This window comes from Quercus suber, unplaced genomic scaffold (genome assembly GCF_002906115.3).
Source record: "Quercus suber isolate HL8 unplaced genomic scaffold, Cork oak 2.0 scaffold_71, whole genome shotgun sequence".
NCBI classification, from domain to species: domain Eukaryota; kingdom Viridiplantae; phylum Streptophyta; class Magnoliopsida; order Fagales; family Fagaceae; genus Quercus; species Quercus suber.
In genome coordinates this window covers 315,496-333,642 of record NW_027069536.1, presented here as the reverse complement: position 1 = coordinate 333,642, position 18,147 = coordinate 315,496, and the positions used below count along the sequence as shown (strand labels likewise).

The following is an 18,147-nucleotide window of genomic DNA, read 5'->3' as shown; positions in this document are numbered from 1 at the left end:
TTCTTGAATTCCCGCTTATTTTCTTGCATAAAAACCAAAATATACAAAAATTAGGAAAACCTTGAAACTTCATTTACTGTGAACTTGGAAAGATTACCACTTGGCTGAAACTTCAGGTATTTGTGTAAATATTACATAGTTAAATGTTTAGCAAAACTCTTATTACAAACCTAACCCCAAAGACATACAACTGGAGTTCAAAACAAACTAAGGTTTTGAATTACATCTGTGCTCAAAGATCAAGTATATCTTGATTCCTCTTATACAACAAAAGAGCTAAACTACAATACAAAAAAAAACTAACTATATACTCTAACAAACGAGAATCACGAAATTCTTGCCACCTCTAATAGTCTCGTTGCTTCCAAGAAGAACCTGTGCATTGAAATATAATAAGGTGAGCTGCGAAACCCAGTAAAGTTTTAAGCTCCATGGGCTTTTAATAAGAATGCATGTAAATCAAATATTTTATGGATATGTCAGTTTTGATAAAATAGTCTTCCTACTGTTCTCATTGTTCTTAGAATAACTTATGAGCTTTTAGATGAAAATACGTCATTTTCCTTTCATATAATAATAAAAGAACATAACAAGGAACGTAAACATAATTCAGTAATCTTATCTTTGAGGAGACTGTAAATACTCTATCATAACTTCTCATCAGACTTATAACACATTAACATACATTTTTTATCATCATACTTTTCTTATAATTTTCAAATAGTTTAATAACTCATTTATAATACATATTAGTTAATCCAATTGTAAGTTTGTCACAACTTTAGAAGGCTTCCAGCATAGAGTGCCAGGCATCCAGCATTCCCCACAATGCTAGGTAATTCCGGAATCGTATCATAATACATATTTTCAATCATGGGGGTAGGTTGACATCCTCCACAAGTTAGCTGTTACCAACAAAGGCTGGTATAACAGAGCTAGTCCCACTTTTAATGGCCAATCAGAATCTTCATGGAAATACTAGTACTATAACCCCTACTGGGTTAGTTCAAATCATAACAATAAAATAACTGAAAATTATATTTTTCTGATAACTTTGCTTTTACATAAATGTTTCACAACAGTACCATATCCACTTCATCCTTAAATATTGTGTTCGTGATATAAATAATAGCATCAATATGCTAAAATTATTATGTATATAAGATTAAACAACTCACGAACACATATTTTACTTAAATTATGCTTATATGTAATATCTCTAATTAAAAGCTTTAATGCATAATACTTTTCTAAATAATCTTTATACTTATCAAAAGCACATGTTACAAATCCCTTACCTGAAAACAGTAGACGCGAGAGAGTTGTACAAAAGGAGCTCAAGTGTTCGTGTTCTCATTCTTGCCACCTAAATGAAAAACCAAAACTTATTACTAACAAACTCTTCTTAAATATTTAACCTTATACCTCAATCAGAACCTAACTCTCAAACTCAAGAAAATCCTTACTTCCCATCACACAAGGTTCCCCAAAGCACATGATACAATCATCAAACACATTATGTACCCAAACCATAGAGAAACCAAGGCATAAAATTTATATATGATACAAACATACCAAAGGATGAGTATATTAAGTTATAGCTCAAAAAATTCACCCCAGCTTGAGAATTAAATCCACAAAGTCAGGTGTAGCATATGTTGTTCACTGCTCATTTCAGCAGCGTATGCCCCATTTGTAAAATACAAATGGGCCATCCACACACATCCAAATGTCATGAAATTTTATTAGCTACTCCCCTGTATGTCTAGTATATACCATAAAAATTTCGGAGTCAAAGCATAAAACCATGATTTATTAAAAATCATACAAGGCAGCATGCTCAAATCTGTCTTGACAGAATTTCTTGCAACTTAGAAATTAAACCATTATTTTTATGCTCATCCAAAAGTTGTGAGACCACTTCCATAACAACCATGTGTGTCTTAGAATTCATAAAAACTACTCCTAGCATCCTAATTTATAGAAAATGATTTAATACAGATGTTTCTTATTGTAGACATCAAATCTGTCACAGTGACAGTTTCAGCATATGTTCTTACAAAATCATCAATTAATAGCAATTGGCCTTCATATCACTTGGGTATTTTTATATCTATACAATACATATTAAAATACCTTAATAAACATCCAATAGACCACAATATCATCAAACTTTCAAATTACTAAAACAAAATCACAAGTTCAGCTTCTAAAATCAAAACATAGGATAAAGAAGGGAAAATAAACAAAACAATCACACCATCAAGACATCCACAATCAACTGAAGTTTTATTTACTTACCCACAATCTTTGAAGCTGAAACCTTAGGGCTAATTGTTTAATTTCTTCTTTAGAGAAACTATGATTTTTGGTAAGAGAGTGAGAGAGAGGTGCTACCGGGTAGAGCAAAGGAAATGAAAAGAAAGAGCAAAAAGAAATGAAGCAAGAAGCTTCTGGTATAGCAAAAGAAAAGATAAGGGAATTGACTTTGGTGTAAGGGTACGTGTAATGTTAGGGAAAGAAAATATCACAACCCGCTTTTTCAACTTTTGGCATTTATACTTTTCACCCCTTATAAACTTATATTTCTAGAAAGTCCCAAACAATAATATACTTTACATATAAACTCTTACCTTTATAAACTTCTTTTCATAACATTAAAAAGAGTATATATGTTTTATAATATCACAACATCAAAGTTTTACGCTCTTAAAGTAATTAAAATAATAACAAGCTTATAAATCCATAAAATTAATTATGCAATTAGGTTGGGGTGTTTCAACAGCCATGGAAAGCAAAACCCAACAAACCCAAAACCCACGACAGCCCACACGAGCAAAACCCACAGCCACCCACGACCCCCACACCCACTGGCAACCCACAACCTGATCTAAAGCCACCTAAAGCCGACTTGAGAGAGACAGAGAGAGAGAGAGAGAGAGAAGCCCCAACTCACTGTGAGAGGAAGAGAGGAGAGAGAGTGAGAGAAAGAGGGAGAAAAGAAAGAAGAAAAAGGAGTGAACTTTGAAAGTGAGAGGAAGAGAGAGAGAGAGAATGTGAGAGATTAAAATATTATATTTTTTTTTACAACCTCATGAACAATATGTTGCATATATGCAATCTTACTATAGCAAGGATGGGAAAAAAAAATTGGGTTTACATGCCCGGATGTAGCATGATTTTAAAGGTTTAGATGGTAAAATAGCAAATAGGGGTTTTTACACCCCGCGAATGTTAGTGCTCTTAGAAATGGGTATCTATCTGCCACTTAGTAAGTCATGCAGTAAATTACTTAGTTTGAAAAGATCAATAACTTATCAAAAAAAAAACTCAAATAAAAAAATTGATATTTGTTAATTAATAATAAATAAAATTATACTAATCCAAACATTACTAACCAAAACAGAACAACACAAATACAAAGGACTCTGAATAATGCTACATTTATAACATTTTCACAATAAATCTTTGTTGAGGTAAAAAAAAAAAAAAATCACAATGTTGTACCAAGGCCCAAAACAACACAAAGGATCGAAACCTAGGAAAAATAAAGCATTTAGGCTTCCACTAAAGAAAAAAAGAGAAGAGGTCCAAACCCATTAAGGGTCCATAAGGAGGGGCCCAAATCCATGAATGGGCAAGTTTCGGGCCCCATGAAATAAAGGAAAGAAAAAGCTTAGTCCAACCCTCAAAAGTCAAAAAAATCGCTGAGAAGCCTAGGAAAATAACCGGGCTAGGATACTTGGGGATTCCCAGGAGCTTGGGATCCTCGGGACATGTAGCAAAGTCAGGTTGGGACAGGGAGGGTGCCAAGAAACACAAGGAACAAGAACAATTATGTCCCTATCAACCACTCTCAGAGGGCCTGGAAACCAACAACTTATAAGCAAAAGCCTGGTACCTCTAGGAGCCCAGGAAGAAGAACCGAGAAGGAAGGTGGCTTAGGATCTTTCGGTCTGGTAGAAAGGAATCAGTTTGCCTGGGAAAAATGACAAAAGGGAAAGCAACCAAAAGGTGGGTCTGAAAAAAGTGGAATCTAGAAGTCTTGGAAAAGGAAAGAATAAAAGCTAGCTTTCTAGGACCCCCCAGAATGGGAAAGTTAGCAAGAGGCTTTTTGAAGAAGGAACCTCAAAAGAAGAAAATAATAAGGAATGAGGAAGGGAACAGCTACCAATGTTGTTAGCATAATATTGGTTATGGTACCCAGGGGAGCAAATAGAGGGAATCACTAGTGAAAGTCATTCAGCAATAGTGACTTAAAGTAAAAATCCTTGAAAAACTCTGTCAAAATTCAAAAAGAGAGAAAAATGAGGGAAATACCGCCCAGTATCCTCAAGCAGCCACTAGAGAACACACTTGGATTCAAAGGGATTCAAACTTTGCAAGTCTTAGAGGCCTGAGGAGCCATCTAAATCTAATTTTTGAACTTATTTGGACTTTGTAACACATCCTAGTGAGCATAGTGTATTACATAATCAAGAAAGTAACGAAGTATTTTGCATTATTTTAAGGATCTCTAATGCTTTATTTTATGTTCCTTCTTTATCATTTTATCCTTTGTTGTTCCTTGCTATTCAATGCATATATTTCATGTATGTTAGCATGTATGTGTTGTAAGATTCGTGCTCTATGCACCACCTGATTCAAAATCAGCCCAATTTAGCTGTGGTGAACTAAACCCAGTCTCTTAAAACTTAAGTATTGGGCCCAAGATCCTTGTTTCTATTTGGGCCTGTGTGCTAAAAAAAATAAAAATAAATAAATAAAAAAACCCACACAATCTTAAATGACATACTAATAGGATTTAAGGTTTAGGGGTTAGGGTTTAGAGTTTAAAGTTTAGGGTGTAAGTGGTTTAGGGTTTGGGGCTTGGGATTTAATGTTTAGGGTAAGGGCATAGGGCTTTCCTATATAGTCTTAGGGCTTAGGGATTTAGGGTTAAGGTGTAGGGCTTTGGCATTAGGGTATAAACATTAAGGCTTAAGCCTTTAAGCTTTATTGTTAAGGCTTAGCATTTGGGGTTAATGGTTTACAACTTAAGGTTTAGGGTTTATTTTTCTTCACAAATTACGGTGAAAGTAAGCTTTGTACATTATTGTGCGCGCCAAAAATGAGGCTATTGGGCTAAGATCTCACTTAGGCTCACAACTTATTTGTATAGTGAGTTTGGATTTCCTACTTCAGGTAGTTCTCGGCACAGAGATTCAATGAGATCAGTTTTCTCTCCACTCTATAATCCTTTGGGAACTTTTTCCAACCCCCACTTCTTCTTCCATCTCTCATATTTATAGCTTAAAACTAGTGGGAGGACCATGATTGCTTTCATAGGTAGTGCAATGTGAGGTCCAATATTATTAACCGTAAGTGGGTGGTTAGGTGGTAGTGGAACGCGGTGAGAATGGCTTTGGAACTTGGTTTCCACTCCCGCAGATATGCTCGGTATGGATGTTCCCCGAGATACTGCCGGGTATGTAAAGAGCGGTACGACCGAACTAGTGCAGCCTTTCTCGGGGACGACTTGCTGAGCAGAGACCATGTCGACAAGGCAAGGTGTGAGCTAGCATCGAATGGCTGCTCCTTCGGCCTCAGAATGACAATCAGCCTTGGGTTTGTAGCTTTTGTGGGCTTGGGCCGAGATCTTGGGGAGGGCAAAGGTTGGGCCCTTGGGCCATCTTGTTGATCCCCAGTTCACGGCCCAAAGGGGGCATGGACATCACAGAGCCGTACAATTATGTATACATAATTGTGTACATTCTTTAAAAAATTGTATACGTTGAATTACATTCTATGAAAATTTGTATACATTGAATATACAAAATTATTTACAAATTTCAAAAAATTGTGTACATTAAATATAAAAAATTATGCATGTTCTATGAATATTTTGACATTGAATATACAAACCATATGCTCTTAGTAATTTGTGAAGAAAGATCTCCACACAACAACAAAAATTTGTACATTGAGTATACAAAATTTTGTACATTATTTGAAAATTTGTGTACATTGTATGTACAAAATTACATATAATCTTTGAAAATCGCGTATGTTAAATTTATAGAATTGTGTACACTCTTTGAAAAATAGTATACATTCAATATATAAAATTGTATATGTTGAATATACAAAATTATGTACATTCTTTAAAGGTCCAGATATTGAATGTACAGACCTTACATTCTTAGTAATTTGTGTAGAGAAATCCCCACATATAAAAAATTTGGGTACACTAAATATATAGAGTTTTGTATATTATTTGAAAACTGTGTGCTTTAAATTTACAGATTTGTCTTCATCAGTGAAAAATTCTGTACATTGAATATACATAATTGTGTACGTTCTTTGAAAAGTTTACATTGAATTACAAAATTGTAATCATTCATTAAAATTTGTGTACATTCAAGAAAAAATTATGTATGTTGAATATACAAAATTGTGTACGTTCTTTGAAAATTTGTGTACATTCTTTAAAAAAGTGGTATATGTTATATGTAAATAATTTTGTACATTTTTTTGAAGGTTTTGGATATCAAATGTATAGACCTTACACTCTCAGTAATTGTGAAGAAAAATATTCATACATCAAAAGATTGTATATGCTAAATATATAGAATCGTTTATATTCTTTGAGAACTTGTGTGCGTTGACCATACAAAATTATGTACATTTATTGAGAATTTGTGTGTATTAAATATGCAAAATTGTGTACATCATTGGAAATTATGCATATTTTTTTTTTTGTAAAATATTATGCACGTTGAATATACAAAATTGTATGCATTTTTTTGAAGGTTTAGATATTAAATGTACAAAACTTATATTCTTAGTAATTTATAAAAAACATAATGTCCACATCAAAAAATTGTGTACATTTAATGTACAGAGTTGTGTATATTTTTTGAAAAATTGTATATAATAAATATACAAGAATTGGGCACATTCTTTAAAATAGTGTACATTTTATGAAAGTTTGGACATTAAATATACAAAAGTGTGTACATTCTTTGAAGGTTTAAATATTGAATGTATAGACTTTACACTATTAGTAATTTTTGGGAAAAAAATGTTCACACATCAAAAAATTGGGTAAGTTCAATATATAGAATTTTACATTCTTTGAAATATGTACATTCAATATACAGAATTGTGTACATTTTTTGAAAAATTGTATAAGTTTAATACGCATAATTGTGTACATCCTTCGAAAAATTGTGTACATTAAATATATAAAATTGTGCACTTTTTTTAAAAGACTAGATATTGAATATATAGAATTATGTACATTTTTTGAAGATTTGGATATTGAATATAAAGAAAGATTTCCACTAATCAAAATATTGTATACGTTGAATATACAAAATTTTGTACATTCGGTAAAAATTTGTATACGTTAAATATACATAATCATGTACATTCATTGAAAATTTGTGTATTTTGAACACACATAATTGTGTATATTCTTTGAAAAAATTTATATGTTAAATACACAAAATTGTGTATATTCATTTAAAGATTGTGTACATTAAATATACAAAATTATATACTTTCTTGAAAAATTGTGTACGTTTAAAATACAGAATTGTGTACGTTAAAAATACAAAATTGTGTACATTCTTTAAATAATTGTGTACATTAAATATAAAAAATTGTGCATATTCCTTAATATTAGTTTATTTTGAATATACAGTAACAGAATTTTGTATACTCTTTAAAAAATTATGGATCTTCAATAAACATAATTGTATACATTGTATATACAAAACTCTATATATTCTTCAAAAATTTGTGTACGTTGAGTGTCCATTTGGAATCTGCTTATTTTGCTGAAATTGAAAACTTTTTTGTTAGAAATACTGTAGATAAAGGTAAAAGTTAGTTGAAATAGTATAATGGGACTCATGAATAATATCAAAAAGTGCAATGGTACCCATGAATAGTACCAAAAATAAGCTAAATAATAAAATAAGTTAGCAAAAATAATTCATGCCAAATGCACACTGAATATACAAACTTATGTACATTCTTTCAAGGTTTGGATATTGAATATATAAACCTTATACTCTCAGTAATTTGTGAAGAAAAATAGCTACACATTAAAAAAATTTGTGTACATTGAATGTATAGAATTATGTATATTTTTTGAAATTTTGAACATTAAATATACAAAACTTTGTACCTTCTTTGAATGTTTAGATATTGAATGTATAAATCTTACACTTTCAGTAATTTATGATGAAAAATATCCACACATCAAAAGATTATGATATTTGAATATACAAAATTGTGTACGTTATTTGAAAAATTGCTGAAGAAAAATGTTTACACATAAAAAAATTTTGTATATTGAACACACAAAATTGTGTACATTCCTTTGAAAATTGTGTACATTTTTTGAAAGTATGGATATTGAATTTACAGAATTGTGTACATTTTTTAAAAGTTTGGACATTGAATGTACAAACCTTATACTCTCATTAATTTGTGATGAAAAATGTCTACACATAAAAAAATTGTGTGCTTTGAATATACAAAATTGTGTATGTTCTTTGAAAATTTGTGTACATTGAATATATAGAATTGTGTATGTTAAATATAAAAAATTGTGTACTTTTTTGAAAAAATTGTGTACATGTATGTTGAATATATAGAATTATACACATTCTTTGAAAATTGTGGGTTGAATATAAAGATATGTATAGTTCTTAAAAAATTATGCACGTTGAATATACAAAATGGTGTACTTTGAATATTCAACATTGTGTAGATAGAATATACATTATTGTGTATATTTTTAAAAAATTGTGTATGTTGAATATACAGAATTGTGCATGTTCTTAAGTTGAATATACATAATTGTATATACTCTTTAAAAAATTGTATATGTTGAATATACAAAATTAGGCACGTTCTTAAGTTGAATATACATAATTGTATACACTCTTTGAAAAATTGTGTATGTTGAATATATATAGAATTATGCACATTCTTTAAAAAATTGTGTACTTTCTTTGATAGTGTATCTTTGGTACATTCTTTGAAAAATTGTGTACCTATAGAGTGTGTTTGGGATCCGTTTATTTTGCTAAAATTGAAAACTTTTTGCTGAAAGTACTATAAATAAAAGTAAAGTTAGCTGAAATAGTACAATGGAACTCATAAATAATACCAAAAAGTACAGTGTAGCCCATGAATAATAGCAAAAATAAGCTGAATAGTAAAATAAGTTGACAAAAAATAAGCTATTCAAACGCAACCATAGTGTGCATTTGGCTCCAGCTTAAAAAATCAGTTTATTTTACTATTCAGCTTATTTTTGCTATTATTCATGGGCCCCACTGCACTTTTTAGTACTATTCATGGGCCCCACTGTATTATTTCAACTAACTTTTACCTTTATTTACAGTACTTTCAGCAAAAAGTTTTCAATTTCAGTAAAATAAGCGAATCCCAAATAGACCCATAATATACAAAATTATATACATTATTTGAAAGTGTATATTCGTTAGGAATAACAATGGGTTAAGTTTGGGCTCTCTCTCTCTCTCTCTCTCTCTCTCTCTCTCTCTCTCTCTCTCTCTCTGAGAGAGAGAGAGAGAGACTGATACACAAGAGACTGAAGGAGTGAATGTGAGGATAATAATAGGTTAGAGTATATGAAATGGACAGTGTCAATTGGTTTATAGGGTTGGTGGATCTGTGGGTTTAGCACAGGGCACAGAAGCTGATGCGAGGACCCATGTGGCTAGAAATAAATTAACGATGATGATGCGGGAGAAGCATGAAGATAGACAAGATCTTTAACTCTTTGATTTTTTTTTTTTTTTTTTTTTTTATCTAGTGTTATAATTTTTCATTTATCTCAATTTACTAAAGCTAACTTTTTCTTGTTACTTATGCATATTTGGACATTATAATTTGCAAACTACCATAAAATATCTAGAGTATTATTTCATAGTTGTACCTAAAATATATATTGTCAACAGCTACAATGAGAAATTTGTGAAGTTCTCACTTGCAATTGACAATAAAAGGAAGCAACCAAATCTTGGAGATAGTCCTACTTTGGCCCATTAACCAAACAAAGCCACCAATTCAAATTTATTTTGAAAATAAAGATCGATTATAATAATATTAATTATAAAGAAATTTAAGACGATAAGAGTAAAAAAAGACCTTTGATTGATTGGAGTGTTTTTGTTTTTATTTATCTCATTTGATAATGACATCAATAGAAAGAAGTATTTCATCAAATACTTGGAACTGTGTTTGTGTGGTTGCCTCCACTCATGCTTAATTATCATGTTTCTTTATCCCCCACCCCCACCCCATCACCCGCCCTGTTAACTAAATAGGTTTTTTTTTGCCCCCATATCCGCCCCCACGAGGCCTTGCCCCACCTCGCCATGACCCTTTATGGCCCAATCTGAAGGCCCTAAACCATGGACTAATCTATAAAAAATATATAAAATAAAAAACAAAACAATTTTATATTTTCTTGAAGCTTTAAGGCCTTGAACCGTGGCCCAATTATGAAATCCAATCATACAAAATAAATCAAACATAAACTAAGCAAAAATAAATCATAAAATTTGGATTATTGGTCCTAATGGGCCCAATTGTGAAATCCATCCACTGTTTATCAATCAAAACAAAACAGATGCTAAGCTAAGATCACATGATAAATATTTAAAAAGTTACAAAATAAATCTCACAAGTTTATGACCATTACAAACTATTTTAGCAAGTCAAATGTTTAAAAAGCTGCTAAGCTAATCCAACAAGTCCAAAAAATTAACAAAGTACTAAATTAATCCAACAAGTCTAGGAAATTATAATAGCCCAAAAGATGTTCAAGTCTTCAACATAAAACCAATCCCTCATAGGTGTGACACAACTTTCATCCTCTTCATTAGGTTCCACATCATTAATAATTGTTTAAATTGCACAATATCCTGGCATAGTTGAAGAACCTACAACAAAAATGAATTAAAAATATGGAATAAACTTCATCAAATTAAAACCAGCAAATATAAAAATACAATTTTGATTTCATTTTATAATACAATCGCTAAGTTTTGATTTCACTCTATAACCAATTATAAGCACACATCAATGCCTCTATAGTCTTAAGATAAAGCCAACTACAGTGTGAACTTAACAGTCTCCCACTAGTGCTAATGGCAGATTCTGAAGCAACAGTTGTGATAGGAATGACTAAAATATCTCTTGCAATCCTTTGTAAAGTTGGATACTTGAGACAATTACTTTTCCACCAGCCAAAAATATCAAAGTCGTCATTCCTCTTCAACACTCCCTCATCAATATAATGATCAAATTCCATTCTTTCACTCTCACGTTTTCTTGAAGTACTTGAAGTACTGTTGACAAACAAATCAAAAGATGCAAAGGAGTTTTGGAAGCTATATTTAATCTGTGCCACATCATTTGAAGTAGTTGTAGGCATATGAGAACTTCCTTCATTATCCATAGGGGACCCATTTGCATCTTCATACTTGCCAAGCAATTCATAACAAAAATTCTTAATATTTTCTATTTTCAAATTAGAATTTCTACCATAAATGTTATGATAATAAAACTCCAACAACTTCATTTTATATCTTGGATCCAAGATGGCAGCAACACCCATAACAACATTAACATCAGCCTAATAAGAATCAAATTTAGCAAGCATACTTTTTGCTATTCTACTTATCATCTCATTTGAGGACAAATTCCATTCATTTAATGCTATTTTCAACTCACACACCAAAGTAAAATAGATATTAGTTGTAGGGTATTTATGACCGGAGAATAACTCCGTCACACTATAAAAGAACTCTAACCTCCCACAAATGTCTTTGGCTACCTCCCAATTATCAAGTGGTAAACAAGTATAAGATGTTTCACATTTAGCCAAACGGGAGAAAACATATTTATAAAGCAAAGCAGTAGAGAAAGCATTAAGTAAGTTGAATTCCAACGTGTCTTACAATCTAAGACCAACACTTTGGTGCATTGAACATTTAATTGACATGCATTTTCATCAAATTTCTGCATCTTTTTTGGTAATCTAGTCCAATAAGTCACACTACCATAAATCTTTTCAATACCATCACCAATAAGAGATAGCCCATCTTGAACAATCAAATTCAAAATATGTGCAGCACACCTCATAAGCAACATAGATACATTCAACATAAGAGAACTAATACCAAGCTTGTTCAAGAGAAGTCTTTTCAATACCATCACCAATTGTAGTACTAGCATCATTAGTACTACAATTATCAACGGTTACTGTAGACAACTTACTATCAATGTTTCATTCTAAAAAACAATCTACAAGGACATCAGCAAGAAAAACTTTTATGTGTATGGAAAAGGAATATAAACAAACCTAGAAAAAAATAGGAATAACTATAACATAACTCAATAAACGCTATAATCAATGACATATGATACAATTCATATGGTTTAATACATCATATATTCATACTACAAAACAAATAGTAACAGAGAATTACCTTAAAACCTAGCTTTGCAAGGTCCAAGTTTGATCAATAAATTGAGCAGTAATGACCATAAACCCTCTCTTTTGTTACTTAAAGTCCACATATAAGTTGTGATTGTTATTCTACTTCCTTTCTTGTTCATCATCTTCAAAGCTTTCTCCCTCTCATTATCATAAATGTTAAGAATGTCATTCTTCAAATTGTTTCTTGAAACAACTTTAAACATGGGTTGAAGAAAACCCACAAATTCTCTAAATCCAATGTGCTAAACCATTGAAAGTGGGTATTCATGTAGGATGACCATTCGAGCAAGATTACTTCTCACTTTAACTTGATCAAATTGGTAAGGATTTAAACTCGTATTTCCATTCACTTTATTTTGTTGTTTATTAACACTTGTTGTTGCATATCCCCTATATCTTTAAACTTCAGCCATGGACATCTCCCTAAATGAATACACAAATGGCTTGTGCCCTTTTTAGGATCACCCAAGTAATACTTGCGACAATGATGACACTAAGCTTTAAGTTTCCCATTAACTTTCTTTCTATTAAAATGATCCCAAACATCTGAGGTACACTTCTTTTTTCCTTTTGCATCCCCACTCTCATTCCCATTCACAACCTCAATTGGAGGAGAACTATTTCTCTTAACATTCGTAGTGGGTGAGGGATCCTCTTCCTCCTCTTCTTCCTCTACCACCAAGTCCACCACCGAGGATTGCTAACTCCCAATTTGTTCAGAAGTTTTGGAGTTAGAAATTCTATCAATCAAAAAAAATATTCACAAATTAGCATCACAGTACACACAAATATCAATTAAAAAAAAAAAAAAAAAAAACTCCAATCATAATTACACATGATTCCTTACAAATTCATACACTTACTCATTTTTTAATGGGCATAAAGGTGATGGTGGTTGTGAGGGTGAGCTGGTAGAAGGCAAGAATGGCGAGAGTGATCGTGAAAGTGGCGAAGGAGAACACATAAGCATAGCTGCCAAGGGACAACATGTGGTTCTCAAGGGAGAGCTGCCTGGCGAGGGAGAACCAAATTTTTTTGTGTCTCCCATTTCCCTTTAAGGCACAAATAGACACTAATATTTTTCAAGATGAAATAATACACAAATACAGAAATCCTAATATTTTTAATAAAAAAAACGTAAAACACCAAATAATATCACACAAATATACAATAATTTCAAATTTCTCATTTTCCCCTTTCAAGATCACAAACATAAACACAGAAATCCTAAACATTTTTCAAGATGAAATAATAAATAAAAAATGCAAAACACTTAAACACTAAATAATATCACATGGCTCACATTCAATAATGAAATAAATCGTAAATAATAAACATTGATTGATGAAATTAAAAAAATAAAAAAAAATAAAAAAAAAAAAGAGTAAAACCTTGCGGCAATCACAGCTTTGGCAGAGGCTTTCACTTTTACACAATACACACCTCACATTTTTTTCATTGATCACAAGCACTCTTAACCCAAACTATATTATAACTTAATCTAATTTCTTTTTTAATTGAATAAAATTAATGGGTTTAAATCTCAAAAACAGCATAACAAAGCTTCCAATAAAATAAACCCAAACAAGACTCATGCTTTCATTTTCCACACTTCACATCACAAATCACAAATAAAAAAAGAAAAAAAGAAAAGAAAAAAGAGCATATCAAACCAAAAACAATATGATAACAGAAACATCATACAAACCATGTTATGATGATTAGCTAGAAGCATAGAAGATGAATTAGAAACGAACATAATAAAAGAAATACTAATTATTTTTATTTTTTTGCAATGAGAAAAAAAAAAAAAAAAAGATTGGAGAATGAACCCAAGTCAGTGAGTCACGGTGAGCCTGTGACAGAGGGGGAGGAATGTTGGCTTTGGCGTCAACGGCAAGGTGGAGACGCAGGGAGGAGCGAGCAGCTAAGTGAGAGTGAAGGGGGCAGCTGAAGGAGAAGATTGAGATAGGTTAGGACTTAGGGTTTGGGAAATAGAAAATATGATATATGTATGTGTGTATGTATATATATAGTTAGGATTTAATTTTTAAAAATATTATATGTATACGGGTCGGGTTTCGGGAGGGTATACCTAATACCCGCACCCACACCGAACCCGCTACGGGTGGGATTTTTAAACCCACACCCGCCCTTATTGTTTCACGGGTTGGGTAAAACCTGCCCTATTAAGGTCAGGTACTCACGGCTCAGGCAATTTTTGTCATTCCCAATATTCATGTACATTTTTTGAAAAATTGTGTACATTTAATATACAAAAATATGTACATTCTTTGATGGTTTTGATATTGAATGTACAAACATTATAATCTCAATAATTTGTGAAGAAAAATGTCCAAAAATCATGTAACAAAAAATAGTGCTAGACATATGCACTACAGCTCAAAAGGACTATTCTAGTCACAATTGAGATTCCTTCTTTTTGTTAATAAATCCTATATATGCCCATTATGAGACTCATCACACCTACATAACACATACTCAACAATATCCTATAAAATATGAGGCGTCACAATCTCATCCCACTTAAATCCTAGTATATAATCTCGTGTGGACTAAAAAACACTACTGACAAAGTAGGTTTTGACGAGGACGTTAGAGATTTAAGTGGAGGATATTGTGAGCCCCCATATTTGATTGGATATTGTTTAAGTGTACGGTGTAGCTGTATGATGAGTGCCACATCAAATGTATGCTAGATTGTTTTTGCTTTATAAACAATTACAAAAAGCTTCAATTGCAACTAAATTATTCTTTGTAAGGTATAGCACAAATGTGACGTTTTTGTTAAAGACATGATGATTAATGAGGTTTCATCCCCTTCAAAAAAAATACCCAACAGAAGTACCACATATATTTTATTTACCCACCATTATTCTTATTTATGAATGTGTAATCTCTCTCTCTCTCTCTCTCTCTCTCTCTCATGAAAGTAGCTTGGCTTTGTGATGTCACAGTACTAAAATCCATCCTCTTTGTCGTTTTCCCATCATGCACGTCACACATCTGCATGTCGTTTTCCCATCATGCACATCACACTTCTGCATGCCATGTCTGTCACTATATCATGCGTGCATGATATAGGGGATCAACATACATGCACAGATTATATATGAATATGACACATTCATCATTTCACATAGCACATTACTAAAACTCTTGAGAGGGATTTTTACCATGGGATTTTTTTTTTTTTTAAACCACACAGTGAGAACCATATGTACAAAGCGAAACTCATGAGTTTTTACTTTTGGAGATACGTCATAAGTAGGTAAAGTACACATGAAATCGAATAATATAAACATGCTTTTTGACCAAACAATAAGTATGTGCAGTTTTTTCAGCCAAAAAAAAAAAAAGTATGCGCAGTTTTACATACATTACCAGAGGGATGAGATGACAAAAAGTCTGAGACACCACGAGTTAGAAATGATCATAGAAAAAGAGATACATCCTCTCTTTCCTTTTGAGATTGACCAGATAAATGAATCCCATACTTTTAAAAAGGCAAAAAACCTAATTTGTGTCGTTAATCTCACATTAATCATCATTTGAATGTAATCAAGTGAATTATATATCATCCATATCAATACAATGTTGCCCGCTCTCAATAACCACACTTATAAATTACAAATCTTCGTGAGCACATGTATAAATCATGAATCTTCATAAGTTTAATTTGTGGTTTAATGATACTATCTAATTCACCTCATAAAAAAAGGAAAGAAATAATGTTATAAACACGATAATTTTCATAATTGTTTAGTTGAAAAATTGTTATTGAGTAATCTCAGATCACAATTTTTTGGTATATATATTAGACTATTGCTGATATTATTTTTTTTATCCACTATTAATAAGTTGCCAATTTGATAGTTGTAAATATATTGTAACTATAAATTTATTGAGAAAAAAAATTCACAATTCATGTTCTCTTTTTATTTCTCTTATAATCTTTCATAGTGAAATTGGCATTAACTCAAATCTATCAAATTTTCTTTATGGAAACATTAAGTATTTATCTTGATCATTACATCATGGGAATACAATGGAAAAGTAGATTCTCTAGATGCTTAGTCGGGTGCTAAGTAAACCCTATATACCTAATACCTTGTTAAGATAAGAGGCCATCATAATGCTTGTATATCAGCATATGCATATATGTATATTCTATATTATTTGTTTATAGGCATTTGAGCAAGCTCCTAGGAGTGTGCCTAGAAACCAGGTTACAATAAAAAGAGATGTGTTATGCCCACAACATTTTTATTATGTTTTCACAACAAATTATAGGTGGTTAGTTGTTATTGGTTTAAATTTGAACCTAACACTAAGTTTACTTTTTTGCCCCCAACAATAATAACTAGTAACAGCCTACCACTTAGGATTCGGTGTAAAAATATTGTGAAAATGTTGTGGACATATCATTTCTTAATGAAAAATGGCAAAGTCCATAATTTAAATATATATATATATATATATTAGAATATATATAATTAGAAATTACCATAAGCATGGACAGAGCTATACTTGGACCCGGGGGCAATGGTCCTTGGCCCAATGAGAAAAAGCAACATATAATTGGTATAAAGCTTGGTTTCGAATTTGGGTCCTAAAAATTTTTAACTAGGGCCCCCACATAACTAACTTAAAACAAAAAAAATAGCTCAAATAACAACACAAAATCAGCCTAAAGCTTTAAAAATTAAACAAAAAATATAAATGCTCTATGTCTGAGTTGAAGAGAGATAGCACCATTGTTGCTCCGGTGGAAACAATAACAATAAGTCAATAACAAACCATAGAGCCAATATGATGGTTGAGGAAATTACAAATATAGACCCTCCTGGCATGTACTATTACAATGTATTAGGTCTTCCTTTCTCATCTCTTTCTTAGCAAATTTGGGGTTTTGAAGATGCTGTCACACACACACACTCATACATCCATTTTTTGTTCAATACTTTCCTGCTTTCACAAAAAATACACTTTCTTTATTCAAATTTTCATTAAAGTTTGATTCTTTTTGTGGGTTTCTATTTGGGTTCTAAATGATTTATGAATTTATCTCAAAGTATTAGCATAGAATAATTGCAGCTGAAGTGTTTGATGAAGTTTCCCAAAGAAGCTTGGGATAAAAAGAAAACACACACACACACACATACACACACATATATATTCTTTTATAAGTAGCTAGGATAAAAAAACATAGTTTTCTTTGGGTTAATCTAGAGCTACAATATAAAAATTTAGGCTATAACAAAAATTTTAAGCATTGGGGTTTGGGTGTATCCCACCCCCCTCACTGGAATTCCTAGCTCTGTCACTAACCATAAGTACGTACGTAGTTTTGTAGCTCAACTACTATTTTTTAGTGCTTTCAACAACGTCTAGGATTCAAACTTCCTCTTCCAAATATAAATTATATAAAACAAATTTTATAAAATATTATGGGCTACCTTACTATTGTAATACTACAAGTTCCCGTGGTTTAATCTACAAAACTAAACCTAATGTATTTCTATATATAATTTACATTTAGTTCATTGTAATATACTATTTAGAAGAGTAAAGGTGTAAATGTCTTGGGCTCT

The 18,147-nt window shown here is 31.6% G+C and overlaps 1 long non-coding RNA gene across 1 annotated transcript; it reads right to left on the bottom strand.

Annotated features, from left to right (window-relative positions):
* Window positions 1–50: 50 nt before the first annotated feature.
* On the bottom strand, window positions 51–2,486 carry LOC112010995 (uncharacterized). Its single transcript, XR_002882819.2, has 3 exons — window positions 2,302–2,486; window positions 1,299–1,366; window positions 51–375 (listed from the first exon to the last, which is right to left on the bottom strand). It is a non-coding gene; the product is annotated as an uncharacterized LOC112010995 (long non-coding RNA).
* Window positions 2,487–18,147: the final 15,661 nt, after the last annotated feature.